This window comes from Mandrillus leucophaeus, unplaced genomic scaffold (assembly GCF_000951045.1).
Source record: "Mandrillus leucophaeus isolate KB7577 unplaced genomic scaffold, Mleu.le_1.0 Scaffold429, whole genome shotgun sequence".
Taxonomy (NCBI): Eukaryota; Metazoa; Chordata; class Mammalia; order Primates; family Cercopithecidae; genus Mandrillus; species Mandrillus leucophaeus.
Window position 1 is genome coordinate 1,697,384 of NW_012104576.1, and position 25,481 is coordinate 1,722,864.

Here is a 25,481-nt window from a genome sequence, read left to right on the forward strand (position 1 = left end):
CATATCCGGTTAATTTTTGTATTTTTAGTAGAGACAGTGTTTCACCATGTTGGTAGGCTTGTGTCAAACTCCTGCTCTCAGGTGATCCGCTTGCCTCAGCCTCCCAAAGTGTACAGATTACAGGCATGAGCCACTGCGCCCAGCCACACACAAACTCTTTCCAGCTCTACCTGAGACAGGTGTTGTGTCCTGGGCCAGATCATGTTGAGGATTGATTGCCTTACTCAACACAGGGCACGTGATCAATCTTTATCAGTGTCATTCTGCCTTCTTTCTGTTCCTCACTCCTGTTTCTATCCACTCCCACCAGGAATACATGTTTAATTTTTGACACGTTTATACGAGTTTATAGAAATTGACGTTTTCTTGTTTGTTGCGTGCTTTGTCTGGTATTCCCACAGTGCTTTCTTTTCTACGCCCCCTTTCCCTTGTATCTGCACTCTCCATTCACTCCTTTCTTCCCTCCGTATGTCTCTCCTGAGAATTTCTTAATTCTTTCTGCTTGTCTGCAGGGGTGATGAAATGTGCTCTAAACAAGGCCCCAGTGACACCTGGCCGTCTCTCTTTTGGGAAGGTTCTGAGTTCCAGCCAGTTCCGGAAGGCTGAGGGTGGGGGCTGGCTGCAGACTTGGACAGGAAGAGGTCGCCCTGCTGCAGTCACCCTGACATGTCGCTTGCTTCTGGATTAATCTTGATGGAGGCTGGGGCAGTCACCTCCACAGTGTCTCTCCCTGAGATGGGCCTGACTGGCCTGGGTGCCTCAGCCCTAATTAAAGAGCAGGACAAGGAAGAGAGTGAGAGTCGGTTCGACTCTCAGAATTCTTCATCACCTTCCAGATCTCTGTGTAGCTTTCCAGCTTCCCACTTTTTTCCCTGAAGTACACTTCCTGGTATTTTTTTTTCTACTCTGTATATTTAGAATGATAGACTCATCATACTTTGAAATTCAAGTAGGGCTGAATTTAGAACTAATCTAATCCCCTATTTTGATAGAGGAAGAAATGAGCCCCCAAAAAAGGACACAGGAGCATGAAACAGTGGCAGAGAGAGTGTGAGGTTTAAAGTCAGAAGGGGTGGGGTTCGCATTTGGCTCCATGTACTTAACACTGCTGAGCCTCAGTTTCTCATCTGTAAAATGGGAGTGATGACATTGGCTATAGGAACTTCTGAGGATGAAATGAGATAATATGCGAGAGTGCCTGGCACAATCACTGGCATATAGTAGGTGCTTAAAAACTATTTTCTGTCTCTTTTCTTTCTTTTTTGAGATGGAGTCTTGCTCTGTTGCCCAGGCTGGAGCGCAATGGTGCAATCTCAGCTCACTGCAGCCTTTGCCTCCTGGGTTCAAGCAATTCTCATGCCTTAGCCACTAGAGTAGCTGGGATTGCAAACATCACCACCACACCAGGCTAAGTTTTGTGTTTTGGGTAGTGACAGGCTTTCTCCATGTTGGCGAGGCTGGTCTTGAAGTCCTGGCCTCAAGTGATCTGCCTGCCTTGGCCTCCCAAAGTGCTGGAATTACAGGCCTAAGCTACTGTGTTCAGTTCCTTTCTTTTTTTTTTCAGCACCTTCTCCAACCTCATCTTTGAATTCCTCCTTGTTTCTCCCAGCATTTTCCTCTTAAGTGACTCTCCCATGAAACCACCTTGCTTGTTTGTTCTCTTGCTTTCCACCACTTGGTTCTGTCTCCTTCCCAATTCCTCTTCCTGGGGAATCCACGATCCCACTCTTGGCTCCCTGGAGGTGTTCACTTCTGCCCATCTACCGGAACCCTCTCCACCAAAGTAACTTCTGGAAGCATTTCTTGATTCTTACAGCCCTTAGGCGCCTTCCCGCTTTGAGCTCGCATCCCACTTTCCATCTCCATCTCGCTCATTGACTTGCTTCCCTCTGCCTGGTGTCATTAATTCCACATGCATGCACGTGTCATATCTCCTGAGCTAGACTGGAAGATTCTTGACAGCTGGAACCACCCTATATATTATTTACTTAGTCCTTACCAGGCCTCATAATAACCTTTCTCACCTGGTAGATATGGAATAAATATTGATTGGTAGATTGATAGATTCCTATTGTCTTTTCCCCAAGACACCTTCTTTCCAACAGTTTCTTTAGGAAAAGGTATACATTTACATGAGTTGAATGTTTGCTTGCATATTATAGCTAGCAGAATGTGTCTAGGTAACCACATGCTAAGTAAAGGGTGCAACCCTTGCTTCTGGTGGCATGCAAACTGGCACTGCCATGGCTAACAGCAAGAGCGACGCTATTGCCTCTGCAAATTGCTTCTTCCATGTTTGCATCAGGGAAGCACAGAAGCTCATGTCTGTGCTGGTAACTCTCCCTTCCTTCTTGGAACACAAAGCCATTTCATATTTACCTGTGGGCTATCTCAGAGATGTATCCATCTTAAATCACTCAGGCTACCCCGAGGAGGAGGGGCTGGAGGCTCCTTGCTGTGAGTTTTTCCAACCCTTCATCCCTTTCGCTTGAAGCCTTTCAGACTGAATTTACAAATGGGGTTTTAAACTGGATCACCTCAAGATGAATTTCCATGCTCAGTCAGATGTTACCAGTGCATTATTTGGGTTGTATAAAATGGGAGTTTAGTGAGGTTAATTTCTCCCTCCTCCCCACCTTAGGCTAATTATTGGAGAAAGTGTTTGCAGACCTGGAACTTCTCATAATTCATCTTGCCTTCTGTTTCTTTAGCATCAGGGCTCATAAATCTCTGTTTGCAATGACATAATCGGTTACCAGAGGAATGCGGTGGTACAGCCAGCTGAGAGTTACAACTCCAGACTCTGAGGAAACCCAAAGAGACTCATTCCAAGAGAGGCAACCTGCCCTTTTCTTTCTTTACTGCACGGGTTGATGTGTCCAGACCCTCTCATGAGCAAGGGTAGCCAGAACACACCAAATTAAGAGAACTTCAGCTGGGCACATTGGCTTGTACCTGTAGTCCCAGCTACTTGGGAGACTGAGGCAGGAGGATGGCTTGAGCTCAGGAGTTTGAGGCTGTGGTGACTCATGATCATGCTGCTGCTCTCAAACCTGGGTGAAAGAGCGAGATCCTATCTAAAAAATAAAAAAATAAAAAAAGCACAAGTTCTCAAAACTTCACAATGAAAATAGAAAATGAGCACACCCCAAGAGGAATTACATGCTTCAGAATTTATCTGTTAAAAGATGCAACATTAAGAAGTATCGGATCAACATCATTCCCCTTAGAGATCACTTACCTTTGAAACATAGCCAGAAATAATGTAATCTTCCATTTCTAATTTCTGCTTCCTTCCTCTCTTTATAGTGTCTGCGAATTTGCATATCTATGACATCTATATGTATTATGCATTTGAAAAATTTATATAAAGAAAGTGAGAATCACGGCACATTAGAACTCTAAAAACACTTAAAAGATTTAGTCCAATCCCTAATTTTAGAGATGAAGGCACTGAGGTCTAAAAACATATCTGAGGTCCATTTACTGAAAGCGGAGTTATTGTCCCAGAAGGGATGGAATCCAGGCTCCTAGCCCCAGCCAAGCCTTCCTCGTGCCACGCTGACCAGCCTGCACATTAGCTAGACATCAGACCAAGAGACAGTTCCATTCATCTTGGCACGTTCCCATTAGTGGTTATGAGAATTCTATTATTAGAAAACAGCTAGTGTAAGTATTCTCATTTCAAACTCAGGAAATAGAAGTGAAATTGAAAAGTATTTAAGTTCACTAAATAGAACATTTAGATGATTCTAATGTTACCATCCTCATCTTTAAAATGAGGGGGTTAACTAGATCATCCTTGCTCGTCCCCAACCGAAATACTCAAGAATTCTAAATCAAGCTGAATGTTTTATGTGAAATTTACTATATTCCTCTCCTGGTCTATTCCTCCTTAAAAATCTGAAACTTTTAATTTCCCCAAATATAAAGTAGAGCTAATAATAATTTCCAAGCAGTGGTGACAGCAAATAAGATGATACACATAAGCACATTTAATCCCTTGAATAAAAAGCAACGTGAAGATGCACAGTGAACTACGTGCAGCAGTTCAAAAATAGCAAGTAATTGTAGAATATAACCATCTCTAGATTAAGCATATGTGGGTTATTATTTGCTTAGTGGATTATTGCTAGCAAATGTTCAATTTCAGGTTGACTCCTCTGCCACTCAGAATGCATCGGAATCAGTCGGGATGAACTCAGGGAAACACTAGCCACTTTTCATGTTTGACGAAATCATATAATATTAGAAAGGTAATCGACTATTGTTTTGGAAATGCAAATTCCAAAGCACATCAGAACTATGATGTCATGGCATTTTGCCTGCTGTTTTGGGTCATTTATGTAACAGTTTCCTTCATTAGCAGGGGTCATCAAGGGCCAATCATAATACATTTTACGGAATTTAGAAAATGCCTTTCATGTATTATAATTGGTTTCCTCTTTATAATCTCCTTGCAAAAATAGCTGTAAAAGATTCTTAACATGGGTCCATGCTCTTAAATGAATGTGCCCTGGCTAGATCTTGTTATCTATTAAATAGATATGTTAGTTGCCATTGCGGACATGGTTGCAGTAGAGCAATCCATTAGGTTGGTGCAAAAGCAATTACAGCTTTTGCCATTACTTTAATTCGAGGCAAAAGCTTCGAATTCAAGGTTAAATTTTGCCGAATTCATTGGCAAAAACCACAATTACTTTTGCACCAACCTAAGGAATCTGACTCAATATATCCCCATTGTCAGCTGATGGTTTCTAATGTATAAATCCTCTGGCAAAGCATATATGGCTAACTGCAATGAACAAAGGCTTGCTTTAGGAAGAAACTCTTATGGACAGCATGCAGGGTGATTTTGACAGTGTAGGCAAGATCCTTTTAGGAAGCAAGGAAAGCGTGTGTATGGATTTATGTCTGTGTGGGAGAACCCAGCTGTAGATAATAGTATCTTCATGTTATTTCTCTTGCCTATCATCCCTTGCCCATTGTAAGGGAGTTAATGTGATATTGTGTAAGGAATGGAAGTTTAAATGACTTAATATATAAAGTGAAATATCATTAAAGTATTATGTTTAATTCTGCACTTGAATCTTTAAAGGGGATAAAAACAAATGGAAGCTTTTTTTGGAGCAGGGCAACCAGACCAGAAGGAAGCACTTTCTCTGAGGAACACTTAAGGAAATGGGAGTTGTGTCTGGAGATGAGAGGCTCGGGAGGGATATATTAGGTGTCTTCAAATATTCAAGTCATTGTCATAAGGGAGAGAGACTTTAATTATTCTAGTTAATTTTTAGGGATATGGAAGGACAAATTTCAGCTTATAATAAGGAGTTGTTTTTGTTGTTGTTGTTTTGTTTTGTTTTTCTGTTTTTTGTTTGTTTGTTCGAAACAGGGTTTTGCTCTGTCACCCAGGCTGAAGTGCAGTGGCTCAATCTCAGCTCACTGCAACCTCTGCCTTCTGGGTTCAAGCGATTCTCCTGCCTCAGCCTCCCAAGTAGCTGGGGTTACAGGCACATGCCACCATGCCTGGCTAATTTGTGTATTTTTTGTAGAGATGGAATTTCACCATGTTGGCCAGGCTGGTCTCAAACTCCTGACTCCCGGTTATCCTCCTGCTTCAGCCTTCCAAAGTGCTGGGACTACAGGCATGAGCCACTGCACCCGGCCTAAGGGGATATTTTCTAAGGATCAGAAAGATGGGAAGATTTGGTGGTCTGTGAGCCTCCAGCTGTGGAGGAGGTTGGATCCCATGTGACTGATGGCAGGTGAGAGAAGCCAATGCTGGCAAATGATTTGGTCAGGTGATCCCCAAGGGCTCTCTCAGTTTAGGGAGGTTATGATGTTAACAGAGTGACTTTGGCTAAATTACCACCTGGGTCTCCATTATCTCACCTATAAAATGATAGATCTAGACTAACTCAGCAATTGTCAACCACTTTTTTCACAATGGTTCACCAAACTTCCTTTTCCTCTCCCTCCCCTCCTGCCTGCCTGCTCCTAAATGAAATCTTACGCAGAATTCCAACATAAAGAAAGGTCAAGGGAAACTTTAGTTTCTGGAAAAGGGAATTGAAAGCGCTGTGCTCTTTCCCCTTGGCCTCTGGCCTTCCACTGTACCTTTTCTTCCTCTTAGGCAACCTCTTAGTACCTCTGTGGAATCTGAGAATTACAATCTAAAAAACACAAGATTAGGTCTGCCACGGTGGCTCACCCTGTAATCCCAGCACTTTGGGAGGCTGAGATGGGTGGATCACTTGATGTCAGGAGTTCGAGATCAGCCTGGCCAACAAGGTGAAACCCCGTCTCTACTAAAAATACAAAAATTAGCTGGGCGTGGTGGCGTGCACCTGTAATCCCAGCTACTGGGGAGACTGAGGCAGGAGAATTGCTTGAACCCAGGAGGTGGACATTGCAGTGAGCCGAGATCACAAGACTGTGCCTGGGCAACAGAGTGAGACTTCATCTAAAAATAAATAAATAAATAGATAGATAAATAAATAGATAAAAACTACAAGATTAAAAGCTTTCTAATATTCTCACCAGACCTACAATTTTACTATTGTCATATAATTCTACTATTATTGGTTAGCCAGATTAATAAACATTACAAATTTCTTTTTCTATCTGTTGCAAGCTTGAGGCTTATAGAAAAGAAATTATGTTGCATAATGGTTAAGATTATGAACTTCACTTAGAACCAGAAAAGCTTGGGTTCAAGTTTCTACTCTGTCTTATTAGTTTGGTGACAAAAGGCAACTTGCTTAGACTTTTTAAGCTTGTCATCGTAGAGGGAGAACAAATATCCCCACCTTACGGAATCTGGGGAAGGTTTAAAATGATGGTTAGGTTTACAATGTGAAATAAGCCCTCAAAGAGGTCGTTATTTCATTAATAAAAAGACCAACTAAAATGGAATGAAAAAATTATCACACATGGTGACAATTTCTTATCACTGGTAGTAAAAACTAGGAGTCAAAAATTTTATAACTACCTTCCAAAACTTGACATAAGTCCATCTAAGGGAGGAAATCCTTTGACATTGTTATCTGACCCCTCTGACCCTTCTGTGTGGCCTTAAACAAAATCCTCAGCCGGTTTAAGATGCTTTCCCATTAATCAAATGAAACTGCAGTATTAAAAAGATGCCCTGTGGGTGGATCACCTGAGGTCAGGGGTTCGAGACCAGTCTGACCAACATAGTGAAACCCTGTCTCCACTAAAAATGCAAAAATTAGCCAGACATGGTGGCAAGCGCCTGTAATCCCAGCTACTTGGGAGGCTGAGGCAGGAAAATCGCTTGAATCTGGGCGGTGGAGTTTGCAGTGAGCCGAGATCGCGCCATTGCACTCCTGCCTGGGCAACAGAGTAAGACTCGGTCTCAAAAAAAATAAAAAATAAATAAATTTAAAGAGATGCCCTGAAGAAGAATTGGACTTTCAGTTTATCCAAGAGAGCACTAACTTTTGGGACTAATTTTCCAAAAGCCGAAAGCCTTCTTGGCAAAATCTCAGCGCTACCTCTTATAACCCTGCCAAACAGTCTTAGTGCTTTATTTTCTGTCTAGGGACCATCTATACTTTTTACCTAAAATGGAAGTGTATTTGTTCAGGAAACATTTCCTGCACACTTACTCTGTATAGAGTTTTAGAGGAAAACAAGGAAACAGAAGAAATCATATCTTTAAAAAGCTTACAGTTTAATTCAGAGACTTGCAGCCGTACCTTAGAGTTAGGCTAAGAGGATTCACAGTGACCTTGGTTCCTGCTATTCATCTCTCCTTCCTACTTGTTTCTCTCTGCTTCCCTTCTTTGCTAAAGTCTGGGGCTCTCTTCCTGCTCTCTGTCCATCTAAAGTAGACTTTTGCATTCATTTACATAGACACATCTTCTGATGTTCCATGCTCCAAAACGAGCTCTCATGTGTTTTCCATATTCCTAATAAGGACTCCCATGCTACAGAGTCCGACTCTAAATGTCTAAAGAAAACAGTCTAACGGGGGGATAAGGTGAACAAGATTAATAGGCTTAATTCTCCCCTTTCCCACCTCTCACTTAGGGAGGATTTATGTTTTAAATAACCGTTGCACATTTAAATTAATTAGTCTGAAACAGTGTTGTTGGCGGGATGTGTGAGCAGGGTATTTGAGTGCCGCGTTCTGTTCTGATGGTGCGCTGACCTTCATGCTAAACTGTGAAACCACACATCAGTATGGACGCATTGAACAGTTACATAGAGGGGCCTATCCAGAAACAAACAAATGAAATTTACATGGAGTATACATGGCTTCATAACATTTGAGGGCAAGCAAAATGCAGAGAAACAAATCAAGGAAAAAGTTTCTTGAGAAAGACTCCCTGGGGTAGGAATGTTTTCATGTGGGTTCTCAAGGAGGTGACAATCATATGCAAACCCGATCCCACTTTTTCTCCTTTCTTAGAAGTTCTGAAAGAGAGATGAGAGTGCAGATATAGATGAGGATAGTCCGTCTAAGGATAATACCAAAGGTAAGTGTGCTTTGAGGTTTAAAATATTTGCTGGAAGCTATTTACTGACTGGTTACTAGGAGACAGCATGACTCATTGCTAACTTCCCCTCCGGGGCCAGCGTTCAGTCATTTATCACCTGGCACATTGGATCCAGACTGATAGAATCTTTAGAAAAAATTATGGAGTGCTCTATTCTAGTAAGGAGGCACTAAACTGTGGAAATAAAATGATCCCTGAAGATGAGGTCCACCGAGAAAGCATCCCGACACGTGTCCTGTATGTACTAACAGTCCAAGGATTAACTTGTGGTGGAGAGATATATACAAGATAAAATAGAAACAACATACATATTAAACAACTGTACAAAGCAATATTGAAACCAGTGTCAGTAGTGAATACTGTATCTTCCCTGAGGACTCCCCGCGGCCACCCCCCACCCAGCCCATTTCTGAATGAATATATTTACATTATAACTGGGTATTCCTAATATCCATGAAACGACACACTTAAATATTCCTTTAACAATCTTTCTAAAGATTCAAATAACTAGAATAGATGAGGGTAGATCCTAAACAATTAGGTCTTCCAAGATAATTCATAAATTTAAGTATAAATTCTAAGATATATTTGGAAAATATTGAGGGTTGAATTGACATGTAGGAAAAAATGAGTCAAATCATTTATACATTGCCCACAACCACAGGGGCATCACTATAATGTAAAATTTGTTGGAATTTTTTGTTTTAGATAGAATCTCACTCTGTCACCTGGGCTAGAGCACAGTGGCATGATCACAGCTCACTGCAGCCTCAGCTTCCCAAGCTCAAGTGATCCTCCCACTCAGCCTCCTAAGTAGCTGGGACCACAGGCATGCACTACCATGCCCAGCTAATTATTATTACTATTATTTGTAAAAATGGGGTCTTACAATGTTGCCCAGGCTGGTCTTGATTCCTGGGCTCAAGTGATCCTCCTACCTCAGCTTCCCAAAGTGGTGGGATTATAGGTGTGAGCCACTGTGCCCAGCCTCATTGGGAATTTTTACAAAGAAATGTCTTGATGTATTTCCATAACATCAGAATTGTCAGAGACAAAACCTAGATAATATAAACTTTATCTGATAGGAGAAGAAAAATATTTCAATATCAAAAGAATGGGAGATGACCTTTGTGCAGTTATGTTTGTATGTGAGTGTGAGAGTGAGTGAGCATGAAGCATATTGCAAAAATAAGCGAAAGGTGATGTGGCGAGAGCGTGTTTTGAAATATTTATTAAAGCTTTCACTCTGTGTTTTGCCTTGACCTTTGCCTGTTCAAAGAGGTATCAAGGTCCGTGCTGTGGTAGGGTTCCCTACTTTAAAAGATGTCAAAATTCTGAGTCCATTGAGAAGACTGGTGGCTTAAGAAAGAGTGCAAAGTGCAGATCTCTCATGGGGAGAGAAGAGAGAGCAAAAGACAGAGAAGGAAGGAGGGAGGAAAGAAGAAGAGATTACATTTTCTCAGAGCAAGTAAGATTTCCCTAGTCCAGGCCAGGCACAGTGGCTCACGCCTGTAATCCCAGAACTTTGGGAGGCCGAGGCAGGTGGATCACCTGAGGTCAGGAGTTTGAGACTAGCCTGGCCAACATGGTGAATCACCGTCACTATTAAAAATACAAGAGTTGGCCAGGTGTGGTGGCACATGCCTGTAGTCTCAGCTACTCTGGAGGCTCAGGTAGGAGGATCACTTGAACCTGGGAGGCAGAGGTTGCAGTGAGTCGAGATTGTGCCACTATACTCCAGCCTGGGCAACAGAGTGAGACTCTTATCTCAAATTAAAAAAAAGAAAAAGAAAATTCCCTAGTTCAAGAGAATGAGGATTTGTTCCTGCTCCCTGAGGCCATGGTGGGACCTCAGGGAAGGTGAGTGTGTGATATACCTGGGGAAGTGCCCCAAGATTCTTGGCCCCCAGTTAAGTACAGAAGCCCACGAAACAGAGATTGTCACGTGGCCAGGGACAATTTGCCTCTCAGCAGGCATCAAACAGAGGGGTCCAGTCTACCCAATAACTTGACATGTCAGGAAGATCCCCAAGCCCTGCTCAAATCTGCTGAAGGTGGTGACAGAGAAACCTCAAGAATGGTCAAGCTTTTATTTCCTCCAGCCCAGTGGGAAAAGGGCTTAGAGAGGATATTACATTGATTTATGGAAAACAAAGCATCTGAGTTTATAGACTAAGATCTATACCTGCTACAAATGTATGAATCCTTTTATCCTATACACACACACACACACACACACACACATATATACTAGAGGGCACATGCTACTGAGACATATCACGTAGGTTCAGATTTTGCAGCACTAACTAGCTGCATGTTATTTTAGCAAGTTTCTTAACCTCACTGGCCTCAGTTTCTGTGAAACTGAGATTAATCATAGCACCAATTTCACATGGTGGTTGTAAGGATGAGGTGAGATCATCTGTATCTTTGGCACAGAACAAAGGCTCAACAATGATAAGCTATCATAATAATAATTATTATTATTTATTTTTCTTCTATAAATGTCCCAGTCATTACCTAAATGTGAAGGAGAGATCCGATCGTAAAAAAAAAAGGTTTCCATTGACAGCTCAAGTTATTCGTGGATTTTCTTTCATCATAAATTTAAGAAATAAGCAAATGGACAAAAGTCTCTGCTTTTCTTTGGCCCCCAGGTGACCACTAAATTACATGTGAAACAAAACATGTTCAAGAGAAATGTCCCTGGAAGAAAGGAATTTTTCCTAGATCTTAAATAGTGAGTTTCTTGAATCCTACATAAGGGTAGTGTCACGCCTCTGCCAAGTAGGAATGTCAGTATGCGGGTAGGAAGTCCAGCTGTATCCTCCCTTCAAATGGAAATTAGTTGGATTCCTGATGCTAAGGGTTCCCATGTGCTCTTCATATGACAGATAAGAGGAGGGGTGACAAAGAATTATTATTTATAAATAACATACTAGAGTGCCTGAGGTTAGCCAACCTTAAATTCAATGTTCAAAGTTTGGAGCAGGTGTCTACAAACTTTTACCCCTAAGCCACACTGAGGGTACTATTTATGAAATACATCTGTATCCTTGGATGTCTGTGACAATTGGTAATTGTCATTGGGTATTATATGAAATATGTTTGGTCTTTGTTCCCAGTTCCTGACATGGGGTTCCTAAAACCCCTGGAATTTCCTGAATGATAGCACTATCTTTTGTTATTTATAATGAAGCCACTTGATCACATGCTGAGTTTATGGTAATGAGGTTATGTAGGGTGGCACCCTTAGATAGCCACTGTATGGGGCCAGTCAACAGAAAGACCAGGTGATTAGAGGATTAGAAGGTTGGAGCTTGTAGTCCCAGCTACTCCTGAACCCAGGAGGCGGAGCTTGCAGCGAGCCAAGATGGGGCCATTGCACTCCAGCCTGGGCGACAGAGCAAGACTCCGTCTCAAAAAAAAAAAAAAGGTTGGAGCTGTCAGCCCCACCTACTGACTCTACTGACTGCTTGTGGGTTGGCGGGGTGGTGGGGGGGCAAATAGAAATCAAGCTTCATAAAAACTTGAAGAACAAGATTTGATGAGCTTCCGGTGGCTGAATACGGGGAGGTACTGGGAGGGTGGAGCCCCAGAGAGGGTGTGGAAGTTATGCACGCCCATAACTCACGGTATCCATCTCTTCCTCAGCTGTTTATCTGTATCCTTTGTAGTATCCCTTAAAACAAACTGGTGAACATAAGGAAGTGTGTTTCTCTGAGTGCTGTGAGACATCCTAGCAAATTAAACCCATGGAGGGAGGACCCCCGTGGTAGGTAGGACCCCCGATTTATAGACAGTTGGTCAGAAGCACAGGTGACAACCTACTAACTTGCAACTGGTGTCTGAAGTCGGGGCAGCCTTGTGAGACTGAGCCCTTAACCTGTGGGGTCTGACACCATTTCCAGGTAGACAGTGTTACATTGAATTAAATTATAGGACACCCAGTTGGTGTCCCCTGAAGAATTGCTTAGTGTGTGGGGAAAACTCTCACACATCTGGTCCCAGATGTATTCTGGGTTGGATGCATGTGGAAGGAGACAGGAACACATGACCACCCATCCATGCAACACAGCACACTAGCTGTTCACTGAGGCACAGGCATACCTCATTTTATTGTGCTTTGCATCTTAGTGCTTCACAAATATTGCATTAAAAAAAATTACGAACTGAGGGTTTGTGACAACCCTGCATTGAGCAAGTTGATCAGCACCATTTTTCCAACAACAAGTGCTCACTTCATACCTCTGAATCACATTTTTGCAATTCTCCCAACATTTTAAACTTTTTCATCATTATTATACCTGTTATGGTGATCTGTGATTAATGATCTTGATGTCAATTTCCATTGTAATTGTTCTGGGGTTCCACAAACTGTGCCCATCTAAGATGGTGAACTTAATTGATAAATGTTCTGTTTGTTCAGATTGCTTCACTAACTGGCCATTCTCTGTCTCTCTTCATCTCCTAGAGTCTATTTCAGAAGACACAACAATACTGAAATTAGGCTAAATAATAACCCTCCAGTGGACTCTAAGTGTTCAAGTGAAAGGAACTCTCTCACTTGAAATCAAAAGCAGAAACCATTTGGCTTAGCGAGGAAGGCACATGGAAAGCTGAGACAGGCTGAAAACTAGGCCTCTTGGGACAAACAGCCAAGTTGTGAGGGCAAAGGAAAATTCTTGAGGGGAATTAAAAGTGCTACTCCAGTGAACCCACAAAGGATCAGAAAGTGAACTGGTCTTATTGTTGATATGGTGAAAGTTTGAGTGGTCTGGATAGAAGATCAAATCAGCCACAACATTCCCGTAAACCAAAGCCTAATCCAGAGCAATGCCTCAACTCCTTCAATTCCATGAAGGCTGAGAGGCCAGGAAGCTGTAGAAGAAAAGTTGGAAGCTAACAGAAGTTGAATTGTGATGTTTAAGGAAAGAAGTCATCTCCACAACCTAAAAGTGCAAAGTGAAGCAGCAAGTGCTGATGGAGAAGCTGCAGCAAGTTATCCAGAAGATCTAGCTAAGATCATTGATGAAGGTGGCTACACTAAACAGCAGATTTTCAATGTAGACAAAACAGCCTTCTATTAGAAGATGCCATTGAGGACTTTCATGGCTCGAGAGGAAAAGTCAATGCCTGGCTTCAAAGCTTCAAAGGACAGGCTGACTCTCTTATTAGGGGCCAATGAAGCTGGTGACTTTGAATTAAAGCCGATGCTTATTTATCATTCTGAAAAATCATAAGACCCTTAAAATTATGCTACATTGACTCTGCCTATGCTCTAGAAATGAAACAACAAAGCATGAATGATACCACATCTGTGTACAGCATGGTTTCCTAAATATCTTAAGCCCACTGTTGAGACCTGCTGCTCAGGAAAAAAGATTCCTTTGAAAATATTATTGCTCATTGACAATGCACCTGATCACTCAACAGCTCTGAAAGAGATGTGCAAGGAGATGAGTGTTGTTTTCATGCCTGGTAACACAACGTCCATTCTGGAGATCATGAATCAAAGAGTAATTTTGACTTTCAAGTTTTACTATTTAAGACATACATTTTGTAAGGCTATAGCTGCCATAGACAGTAATTTCTCTGATGAATCCGGGCAAAATAAATTGAAAACCTTCTGGAAAAGATTCACCATTCTAGATGCCATTAAGAACATTCATGAGTCACAGGAGGAAATCAAAATGTCAATATTAATAGGAGTTTCAAAGAAGTTGATTCCAACCCTCATGGATGACTTTGAGGGGTTCAATACTTGAGTAGAGGAAGTGACTGCAGATGTGGTAGGAATATCAAGAGAACTAGAATTACAACTGGAGCAAGAAGATGTCATTGAATTGCTGCAATTTCATAATCAAATTTGAATAGATGACAAGTTGCTTCTTATGGATGAGCAAAGAAAGTGGTTTCTTGAGATGGAATGTACTCCTGCTGAAGATGCAGTGAGCATTGGTCAAACTACAACAAAAGCTTTAGAATATCCCATAAACTAAGTTGAGAAGCAGAGAAGAATATGAGAGGATTGACTCTAATTTTAAACAAAGTTCTGCTGTGGGTAAAATGCTATTCAACAGCATCTCGTGCTACAGGGAAATCTTTCATGGAAGAAAGAGCCAATTGATGTGGCAAACTTCATCATTGTCTTATTTTAAGAACTTGCCACAGCCATCTCAACCTTCAGCAATGACCACTCTGATCAGTCAACAGCCATCAACACCGAAGCAAGACCCTCCACTAGCAAATAATTACTTGTTGAAGGCTCAGATTATTATTAGCATTTTTTAACTATAAAGTATTTTTTCTTTAAGATATATACATTGTTTTTCTAGACATAATGATAATGTACACTTAATAGACCACAGTATAGTGTAAGCATAAGTTTTGTACACACTGGAAAACCCAAAAAATTCATGTGACTAGCTTTATTGGGGCAGGTTGAGACTGTACTCGCAGTATCTCCAAGGTATATTCATGCATGGCCTTTTTGACCCCATTTCTTTAAGTGGTCTGTCTGAGTTACACAAACTATGGGTTCCCAACTCTGCTTGGAGCAGTCAGGATTCTCTTCAATGTACCCCTACCTTGCTCCATCCCTGCGGCTTCTGCCTGTCTGTTGATCTCTCAGCGTCTCCTACTTGGCATCTGTAAGAGGTATTGGGGCATGATGTCTTGCAGTTTGGGCCTATTGATCTGTCTAAGCTCTTACTTTCCCACCATGTAGGAGACTCCAGGCTGAAGCAGAAACACAGAACCAGCCCACCTTCCTTGGACAGCTCTTGTACTCCTCCATCAAGCAGTATCACTCTATTCAAAGAAACATTACATCTCAAGATGGGAAATGTGGTCCTGGCACCTTGCAAGATAGAAAGGTGACAAGGTTCTGTCCTTGGTAGGGGTTAGAGCCTCACCAGGGAGATGGCTGTGACATAAGGTGTCTCAGTGGCAAACAGCACACAAGGGTTAAAACTGATAGTCATAGCTTTTATGAGACGAACTATGAAAAGCGAGGTAAACTCAGAGGCTCAAGGAGAAGCTTCTCTGAGAGAATTAGGCTTGGAAAAAGAAGTAGGATTTTGCTTCTCTGGGTCAGAGGAGGATGAGGGTGAGGAAAACCATGAGGTTGTAAAAGAAGTGTCTGTGAGACTTAATTCCTGTCTCGTAATTCCCACAGAAAACGACAGCAGGGGAGAGAGCAGCTGAATGGTAGTCAAGACATCATCTACTTTTGGGTTCTTTGAAAACAGCGCATGATATAGAAATAAATCCACATGGTAGCCTGGAAAAACAATCCCAGAGGGATGGGGCCTGAGACACTGGGAGCCCCAAGCCCATTGGGACTCATTACTTTCCAGTGGTCACTGCAACACATTACCACAAACTGGGTGGCTTAAAACAACAAATACTTTCTCTCTCACAGTTCTGGAGGCCAGAAGTCCAAAAAGTAGTATCACTGTGTTGAAACCAAGGTATCAGCAGGGCTACTCACCCTCCTGAGCTCTAGGGGGGAATCTGTTCCTTGCCTCTTCCCACTCCTCGAGATGGCTGGCATTCGTTGGCTTGTGGGGGCATCCGTCTAGTCTCTGCCTCCGTGATCACATCACCTTCTCTCTGTGTCTGTGAGTAGAATCTCCCTCTGCCTCCTCCGTTTTGTTTGTTTGTTTGTTTGTTTTTGGCACAGTCTCTCTCTGTCGCCTAGGCTGCAGTGCAGTGGCCTGATCTCAGCTCACTGCAACCTCTGCCTCCCGAGTAGTTCTGACTAGAGGTGCATGCCACTGCATCTGGCTAATTTTTGTATTTTTTGTAGAGACGGGGTTTTGCCATGTTGCCCAGGCTAGTCTTGAACTCCTAGGCTCAAGGAACCCTTCTGCCTCTGCCTCCCAAAGTGCTGGGATTACAGGCCTGAGTCACTGCAACCAGCCTCTGGCTCTCTCTTACAAGGAAATGTGATGGCATTTAAGGCTTATATGGAAATTGAGTACAATCTCCTCTTCTCAAGATCATTGCTTAATCAATCTGCAAAGACCCTTTTTTTTTTTTTAAATTGTCATATAAGGTAACATTCATAAGTTCCAGGGACTAGGATATGGATGTCTTTGTGAGGGGTGCATTTTTCAGCCTACCAAAGGGCTTGTCTTTATATAGAGTGCCTTGAATTTCTCAGCAGTGACTCAATAGTGCTTTACTTACCCCAGAGAGTTCTGATCCTCCCCAACTTGTTCTGTCCCATCCATACCTCTGGCCTGTCTAAAACTAGTACAGATGCCAGCTACCAGCCTTGCCAAAGTTTTCTTCTCAAACAAAAAGAAATGGTTCTTCTTCCAATTCTTACCAACTTCATTAAAAAAACATAGAGGAACTGGTTAGAAGCTCTTTGTAGACAATCCGTGTCTGATTGTGCATGAGAAAGTACTAAAGCTTTATGAAGGGACAACCATTTGGAAATGCTTTTAGAAATTCAAATACAAAGACTTATGATTGCCTGACATTGATTTCATACCCCCATCGACCAATTCCTACTTTCATCTTTGTTCCTTGTTTTCTTCATTTTAATGTATTCCATCTTACAATTGTAATAAGGTACCCAAGCTGTGCATTTCAGGGTCATTATTGCATTTCTTAGGAAGTTAAAGCCCCCATCCTTTGACCTTATGCTTTCTGATACCACCCAAGGTGTGACATAATTGCCCACAAATGCGCTGTCTGTCATGTCTTATTGCTCAAATGAAACCCACTTCCACAGTAGGACGAAAAGAGAGGGGGGTAGAACTCCTGCTATTCGCATCAGCACTTGTCCTCAGGAAATGCGGAATCTTGGCACTGAACGAAAGTGTAAAAATGACAAATTTGCCATCTAATATGGACCACTGCACTCACAAGACTGCAACTCCTTACATTAATGGAGATTAGGATATAACTTTTTTAATTTGGAGCCTCATTACACAGTATAAATAAAAATAGAACCCCAACTATATCATCTTTAATTGCCTCTAGACAGAATGCTGATTATCTACTGAGGGTCTTGGCCATGTGTTTCTGAGGAACCAGCAGAGTTTGTTCCTTGCTTTGAAAGCAAAATCTGAAAAGATATGTGGGTATCATTAACAGAGGCCAGGAAGTTAGATGTTTGCAAACATTTCAGCTAACATTCCAATGGAAGAAAATGCATGAACAAAAATATGATGATATTGTCAAAGCGATGAGTTCATGGGTATGAAGGCGGAAGAATGATGAACATTCACCCATCTAAATGGAAAGAGCCATTTACTTCTACTTAGCATTCTTGTTATTAAGAGTTTGAAAATAGCCGCAGTTTTCACTCCTAGCCTGGCAGAGACCCAGAGAGAGATGCTGATACTCAAAGCTGTGATAGCTGAGTCTTTTAGCATCCCTTGGTACAACTGATTAAAGCAATTGATCAATACCAAACTTTGCGAAAAACTACTGTGGGTATGTTGCAGACGACATCCCATGAATAAATAACTCACATAATGGCATTTGTCTTACTATCAAGCTCATCTATAATTTAGCAAGAATAGTACCCATTAAAAGAACACCTAGTATGATCACTGCCAAAATAAAGAGTTAATTGGTTTCTATCTTCTGGGAAGTCTCTCAAAAAAGATAAGGAGGGAAATGTGGCTACCAACTATAATAATGAATGTAAAGTAGCCCCTAAGCCATTCATTCCCCTATCTGCTGCGAGACTTCTTTCAATAGCATTTCAAATAGCATCTTTTGGATCCAACTCGTAGCACTCAATAGAAAGTTTTAGAGAGGTCTTTTTCTTTTCCACATAGGGATCAAATCTGTTTTAGAAAAATGTAATTTAGTGCTTTAAATAAATTAATTAACTGAGCACTAAATACAGGGAATACAAATAAATTCCTTTCAGGATTGAAATTTTTTTTTGTAATATAAGTGAAACATTCTTTTAATAAGGCACTCCTCCATGCTCTGGCTGGTACCAGCTTCAGTTATAATGGGATAATAGTATCACGTTCTCATGGCTTCAAGACCTTGGAATAGTCAAGGGGGTGAGAGAACTCAGGATCTACTCTAGAGTGAGAATAACGATGAGACTACATCAGAAAAGGCAGGAAAATAGAAATGATGTGATTAAGGCCCATACTACCCCCTGGAGAAGTATCCCTGCTTTACAGCGAAACAAATTAGACACAAGGAAATCAAAGAGATTTGAACAAGGTTCCTATCACAATCCCAGGCAGTAGGTTTACAACTAGATGATTTTGTGGTTTCTAAATTTTGAAGGGATAAGGCTAGTCATAGGCCATGCATCCGAGCCTGAGAAGCTTAATACAGGATAAAAAAAAAATGAGATCCTTGTCAGAGTATCGATTGGCATCAACTAGTTGATCTGTCATTGGATTTCTTTGGGCACTTTCGAGTCACACGGATTGGGTTGGAGTGTATGAAAATCATTGTTGAACATTATCATCTACAAAGACTTATTTGGGAGAAAATAATGTCTTTCAAATAATGTCCATGCTTATAGTCCATCAGTAATTGCTGTATAAAATAAACTTGAGCATGTTCCTAATGTCCTCTAGAGATGCCGTAAGTACCGTTTGCTAGTATTTATGGTCTGCAATCAAACAGGAGTCAAGGCCATAAATCATTACCCTGAATATAATATTTTTGTTTCATGAGAGTCTGAGCTTTCAACCCCAAAGCAACAAATCAGTCCCCTCCTTATTGAGCCTGTCACAGCCCCATCCTTGAGTACGACCACATTTATTACCATTGTCAGCTGCCTCGTGTGAAAGAACAGGAAGGAGGGAAGGAGAATATAAATATAAATTGAAAAGCAGTGCTTTGGGAGGCTGGCCTGGCTGAGGGGAGAGGTAACATAACATGGTGGCTTTCACCCCAGGGTCACATAGTTGATGGCCCGTGCACTGAAGTGGTGATCAAGTTTCCACGTCACCAAGAATCTGGCTGTTAACTGTCACCAGGGCTGCAAGGCTGGACACAAGGGCAAAGTGTTCAGAGGAGTTGAATGCTGAACTTTCAGCCTTTTGACTGACCCTTAAAGCACTTTGGGCTTCTCTGAGGACAAGGCTGTTTCTCAAGGACCTGCCATTTATTATCTTCCAAGGGAAGTTTGAGATACCAGAGATGGGGAGATATGAGCTTGCTCGTTGAGGAAGGATTTCACCTCTAGGGCTTTGTCTTTGACAGATGTGATGAAACCCTAAAAATGCTTCTTCTAAAATAAGAAACTGCTGCTTTCACTCACATAGAGAAAATGCCATCAGAACTCGGCCTTCCAGACAGCAATGCCATCAAAAAAGTCCTGAAGCCAGATTTCCAAAGGGAAAAGCCAAGCCTTTAACTCAGACCTGGATGATGGTGAACAATATTAATGAGACACTGACAGAGACACAGAAGAAAGCTTGTCCAAGTGTAGAGCTTTTCTTTGAAGTCTCAGTGAAATCATTTTCTTTTGGGGGATATCTTCTTCATACTTAGAATGTTTATAAGACCAGGAAAAGGCCAAGACCTCTGCTGATAACCTAGATGTAGATGAAATGGAATACCTTTTGTTTTCATCTTCCTCCTTCCAAAATAAACTCTAATGTGGAAGTAGGGTTTTACTAGGTATACATGGACATTAATGCAGCAGCATAGACAATATCAGAATGCAGAAGATAGACACAGTCTATCATACAGGAATTGCACGCCCAGAGATTCTCTCAGAATCCTTTTCCCTATTCATTTATTGTCCTTCTTTTTCAACTGAAATGGTCTTCAATAACATGGTTAAGGAATTAATTTCCTTTGATTCTGTTTTAAGTTATTTTGATAATACTCGTTTAAAAAATCTCAAGTGAACCAGAAAGCCCAGTCCTCACCAAAAACTTGAATGGAATAGTTTAACTTACAAAACACTATTTGTACTTTAGTTTTGCTTCAATGTGGTTCTAATCATTGCACTTATAGCACTCTGCCCAAGGCTGATCTAGCCTTAGCTATATAAAAAATTCAAACACCATTTATGTACTTATAAAACAAAAAGCCAGTATCTTTCTCCTTCTAATCTTCCAAGGAATATGTTGCTCTTGTTTCTTCAAGAAAACAAGTAGAGACGGAGTATTGGCGTTTAATGAAAATTGGATCAGAGCAGGGAACACTAAATTGTTACTGGATTTGTGTGACGTCAGTACACAGCATTAATCTTCATGCCTCAGCTTCTCCATTTGAAATGGAAGGCAAGCTATTTCATAGCGATGGGTTAGGGATTAAAACATAGGTATATGGCATGCAAAAAGCACAAACTAATCCCTCTCTTTAACTCAACTTCAGACAGGCCCTTTTTAGAGAGCTGTGTTTTGCTTGGAGCTTACCTAAAATGAATTATGGAGAGTTCAAGCATGATTCAGAAAGAACAGTGAAGATGATTCAATGCCTTGGAAATGAGATCCATGCAAAAAGACGAAAGAAATTGGGCATATTGGGGTGGTAGAAAGATGACTGTGAAGGCGAAGGCAAGCCCTGGTGGCAAACAGAATTCATACACTGTATAATGTCATAAGCAGAAATTCAACATGCTTCATTGCTCCTTTGTAGAGTCACCTTAAGAAATTGTCAGATGCTCTTCAGTACCTGATGACAGTTGAACAAACAGAGACTGGAGAGATTTAAGTTACTTTTCTACATTTGTGCAAGCAGTTAAATGGCAAAGCTAAGCTATGGATGCAAGCTCGCTCTGATGCCCCAAACCATGCTCTATGGTGAGGACTAATTGAGTTAAAATATATACAACATTTGCTATGGTGTCTGGAGCACAGTTCATGCTCAAAAAGTGACAATGATTACCTTCTAGAACTTTACCACTTATTAGTCCCTTCAGTTTGAGGCATTATTTTTACTAGGTGTCTGTCTACCTGACCATCCTTTCTGAGCATAATGAAACTAGTAATTACAAAAGCCAAGAAATTAGAAACAGAAATGGAATGGACAAAGTTAGTTACTGTAGAATATTGGGGGAGACAGCTTGCTGCAAAACTTTTCAAGGCACATGTTCAGTTTGGCTAAGCTGTTGTTGTGGTTGTGTTCCCCTGTTCTCTTTACAGTTGATCCTTCAACAACACAGATTTGAACTACATGGGTCCACTTACATGTGGATCCACTTATGCATCGATTTTCTTCTACCTCTGCCACCCCTGAGACAGCAAGACCAATCCCTCCTCTTCCTCCTCCTCAGCCTACTCAACATGAAGACACTGAGGACGAAGGCCTTCATTTAACAAATTGTGAATATGCTTTCCCTTCCTTATGATTTTCTTAATGTTATTTTCTTTCCTCTAGTTCATTTTATTTTTGTAGGAATACAGTATAGATTACATATAACATACAAAATACATGTTTTTTAACTGTTTATATTATTGGTAAAGCTATTACCAATAACAGTTGGCTATTAGTTACATTTTGGGGAGCCAAAAGTTATACACAAATTTTTGGCTGGGCGCGGTAGCTCACATCTGTAATCCCAGCACTTTAGGAGGCCCGAGGGGCAGTTCACTTGAGGTCAGGAGTTCAAGACCAGCCTGGCCAACATGGTGAAATCCCGTCTCTGCTAAAAATACAAAACAAATTAGGTGGGTGTGGTGGCACATACCTGTAATCCCAGTTACTTGGGAGGCTGAGGCAGGAGAATTTCTTGAACCTGGGAGGCGGAGGTTGCAGTGAGCCAAGGTTGCACCACTGTACTCCAGTCTGGGCAATTGAGCAAGACTCCATCAAAAAAAAAAGGGAGGGGGGAGCCGGGCACAGTGGCTCATGTCTGTAATCCCAGCACTTTGGGAGGCCGAGACAGGCAGATCACGAAGTCAGGAGATTGAGACCATCCTGGCTAACATGGTGAAACCCTGTCTCTACTAAAAATTATAAAAAATTAGCCAGGCATGGTGGCGGGCACTTGTAGTCCCAGCTACTCGGGAGGCTGAGGCAGGAGAATGGCGTGAACCCAGGAGGCAGAGCTTGCAGTGAGCAGATATTGCGCCACTGCACTCCAGCCTGGGGCACAGAGTGAGACTCTGTCTCAAAAAAAATAAATAAAGTTAGACACAAATTTTTGACTGAGTTGGGGGTTGGTGTTCCAACCCATGCATTGTTCAAGGGGCAGTTGTACTTCTTTTAGTTATTGTGCTAAATACAATAGGTTTTTTTGGGAGGAGTACTTTAGCAACTTGCTGTGAATATTTTTATAAGACAATTTATACTTTTTATTTACATAAGTCATATTTAAAAGTTTTTGGCATATATATATATGTATACATATATATTCGATATTTCCTGGAATATTCTTCAAGAAACATGTAGACTAGAGTACTCCAAGTACAAATTCCAAAAACAAACAAATACAACCCCTAAGTGAACAAAATGCAAGATCTTCAAAGGGCCGGGAGTTCTGTCCCTTCTCTCTATTCTGTCACTGTGGATGTATTTTGAGCCCTGGATAAGATTTTCATGAATCAGCAGATAAAATCAGACAGCAAGAATACTTGTTCTCAATCTTAAGACTGTTTAGGAGGTGAAAAGAAGGCGGTTTCTTAGCTAACCAAGATCCAGGCAATGGAGAGTCTTCCAGATTGAAATCACAGTACCCAGTAAGCCTGAGAACTACAGAGAAGATGCTGAAAGATCAGGAGGCAGTCTGTTATTCCAAGACTGCCAGCAATAAAAAAGTGAAGCCAAAGAAGTCTAAAGGAGCTTGTCAGTAGAAGGTTGAATGTGTTCCCCTGAAATTCAACACTTCTACAGCTCCACTGTAAGTCCACTTTAATGAATTCAGTCTTTCGAGGGTTGCCAACACCATACCAGCAACAAATGTGGAGAATTCCAAAGAGAATGATACTCAGCTACTCTAGATTTCTCCTTTCTCACTGAGGTCTGAGTCCCATAGCTAACTCCTTACTTCCATGTTGATGCAATGCTAAGTCTCCAAGCTGACAACACAATATTCAATCGATGTAGTCAATCAACTTGAAAGTTCAGTGGGAACTGACACATTGATTGAATTCACCTGTAAATTAAGCCAAACCGTTCAAACATGTATATGCCTTCTGTTGAGGCTCTGAGTCTTAATAGATGAATGTCAAGGCTGGGTTGCAATTTTAATTTGCTTCTAAATGAAGGTTGGTGCTCTTTCAACATTAAGTGATAATAATTATTGAGATTGCAGTAATTATGATTTGCACAGCTTAAAAGTTATGAGAGTATCATTTTATTTGCTAAATAGTGTTGTTTTATTCTGCATGTTTACATTTACCAGAGCAAATACAGAGAGCTCTGAAGGTACCTGATATCTCTTGGGACACCCATGGAAAATGAGGTACTGTGTCTCATAAGACATTCTTGGCAAACACAGAACGTAAACCAAAAAAAAAAAAAAAAAAAAAATCCATATGGTGCACAACATCTCTCAGATGAAAAATAAGGCTTCTCAAGGAAGGAGCCTTGGGGGATTCTGAAGTCAAATTGCAAGGAACAAATGTGCTATTTTAATTTTGGCCTTAAAACTTCCTCTCCTGGAATGGTCTCAATATCACAATCTCTGCTCAACAGCACTCTCTAAGCTACAAACTCCCGTTGTTTTCTGGTTTGCTGTTCTTCAGAAAAAAAAAAAAATTCATCAGAGCTCTGCATGAGATCTGCAACCCCTCCCACATCAATCTTAGGAAGCCCAAGAACATTGTATAACTTAGTTCCCAAACAGGCCACAAGCAGATGGAATTCTCCATGAGAAAGATGGCTTCTTTTCTTTCTCTCTCCCCTGACATCCTCTTTCTTTTTAACTTCAGAGGTGTTTCCCTGGGCTTCCCACTGCTCGGATATGTGTGGTTCTCTCCCAGCACCCTTTCTTCCGCAGGCACCTGCTTCCCCCATGGAGGGGGATGTTGTCCAGTAGCTTGGAGTGGACCTCTGTTGTCCTCCCACACCTGGGAAATGCATGTCTCCTTCTCAATGCCTGGTGCGTCCAAGGCCGTGGGAGGAGTACATTGAAAGTCTACATCCAATGAAGACAATTTGTCAGTCTTCATTATCAAAAGCTGCGTGGCATGAACACTGGAGTTAAGGGTCAGTGTGGCTTCCAATTAAAACTCCCTATTGGAGATGGATTTATGTTTGGTCCATTTCAAAACACATTGGGCTGCAACTTATCATTGTTGTCAGACTGAAAGCACTTTCCTTTTTTAGTGCTTCAAGGGTTTAAAAACCATTAATTCATTTTGTTTAAGATATAAAGACATAAACGAATGAGGGTTTTTTTTTTTTTCTTTTTTTTTTTAAGGAGGAAAAAACAACCCACCTTGGTCCAGATGTGTTCTGGACACACTGAAACATTTCGAATGTGGGTCAAATGGACAGGGTTTTTATCTTACATATTGAGCATTTCTGTTTTTAGTGAGTTTACCGTGGGAACGTTATGGTGAAAGACAAGGAGAGACTCTTTTAGATGATCCTCAGAGTCACATGTTGGGAATTTTGAACAGAGCCCAAGTTTTTCAGGGATGATGAGTTCCTTTACTAAAAGAAAAAAAAATGACTTTCTGTTTTTAAGGGTAAGAAATATGTATTCTTAAACATCTTGGACATGAAATCAAATTCATGTTGAGACATTTTGATGATGTCAGCACAAATAAATCAATTACTTTTAGGAAGGAAATTTCTATTACATACCTATGGTTTAAAAAAATAAAACAGAAGGGAAGCAATGGAAAAGGACAAAATGTCTGAGGGGAGTATCCTGGTAAAACAGATTCAAGTCTGGGGATAATCTTTGTTTATAATAAATAAAAACTGAAAAGGAAAGGAGACACTATCAAGATGAGAGTATGTCTCTTGCCCAGAAAGACCCAAATGTTTCAAATAGAACATGTCTTAGCTCTTTTATCTTAGCTCATATCATCCTTTCGGACTCCA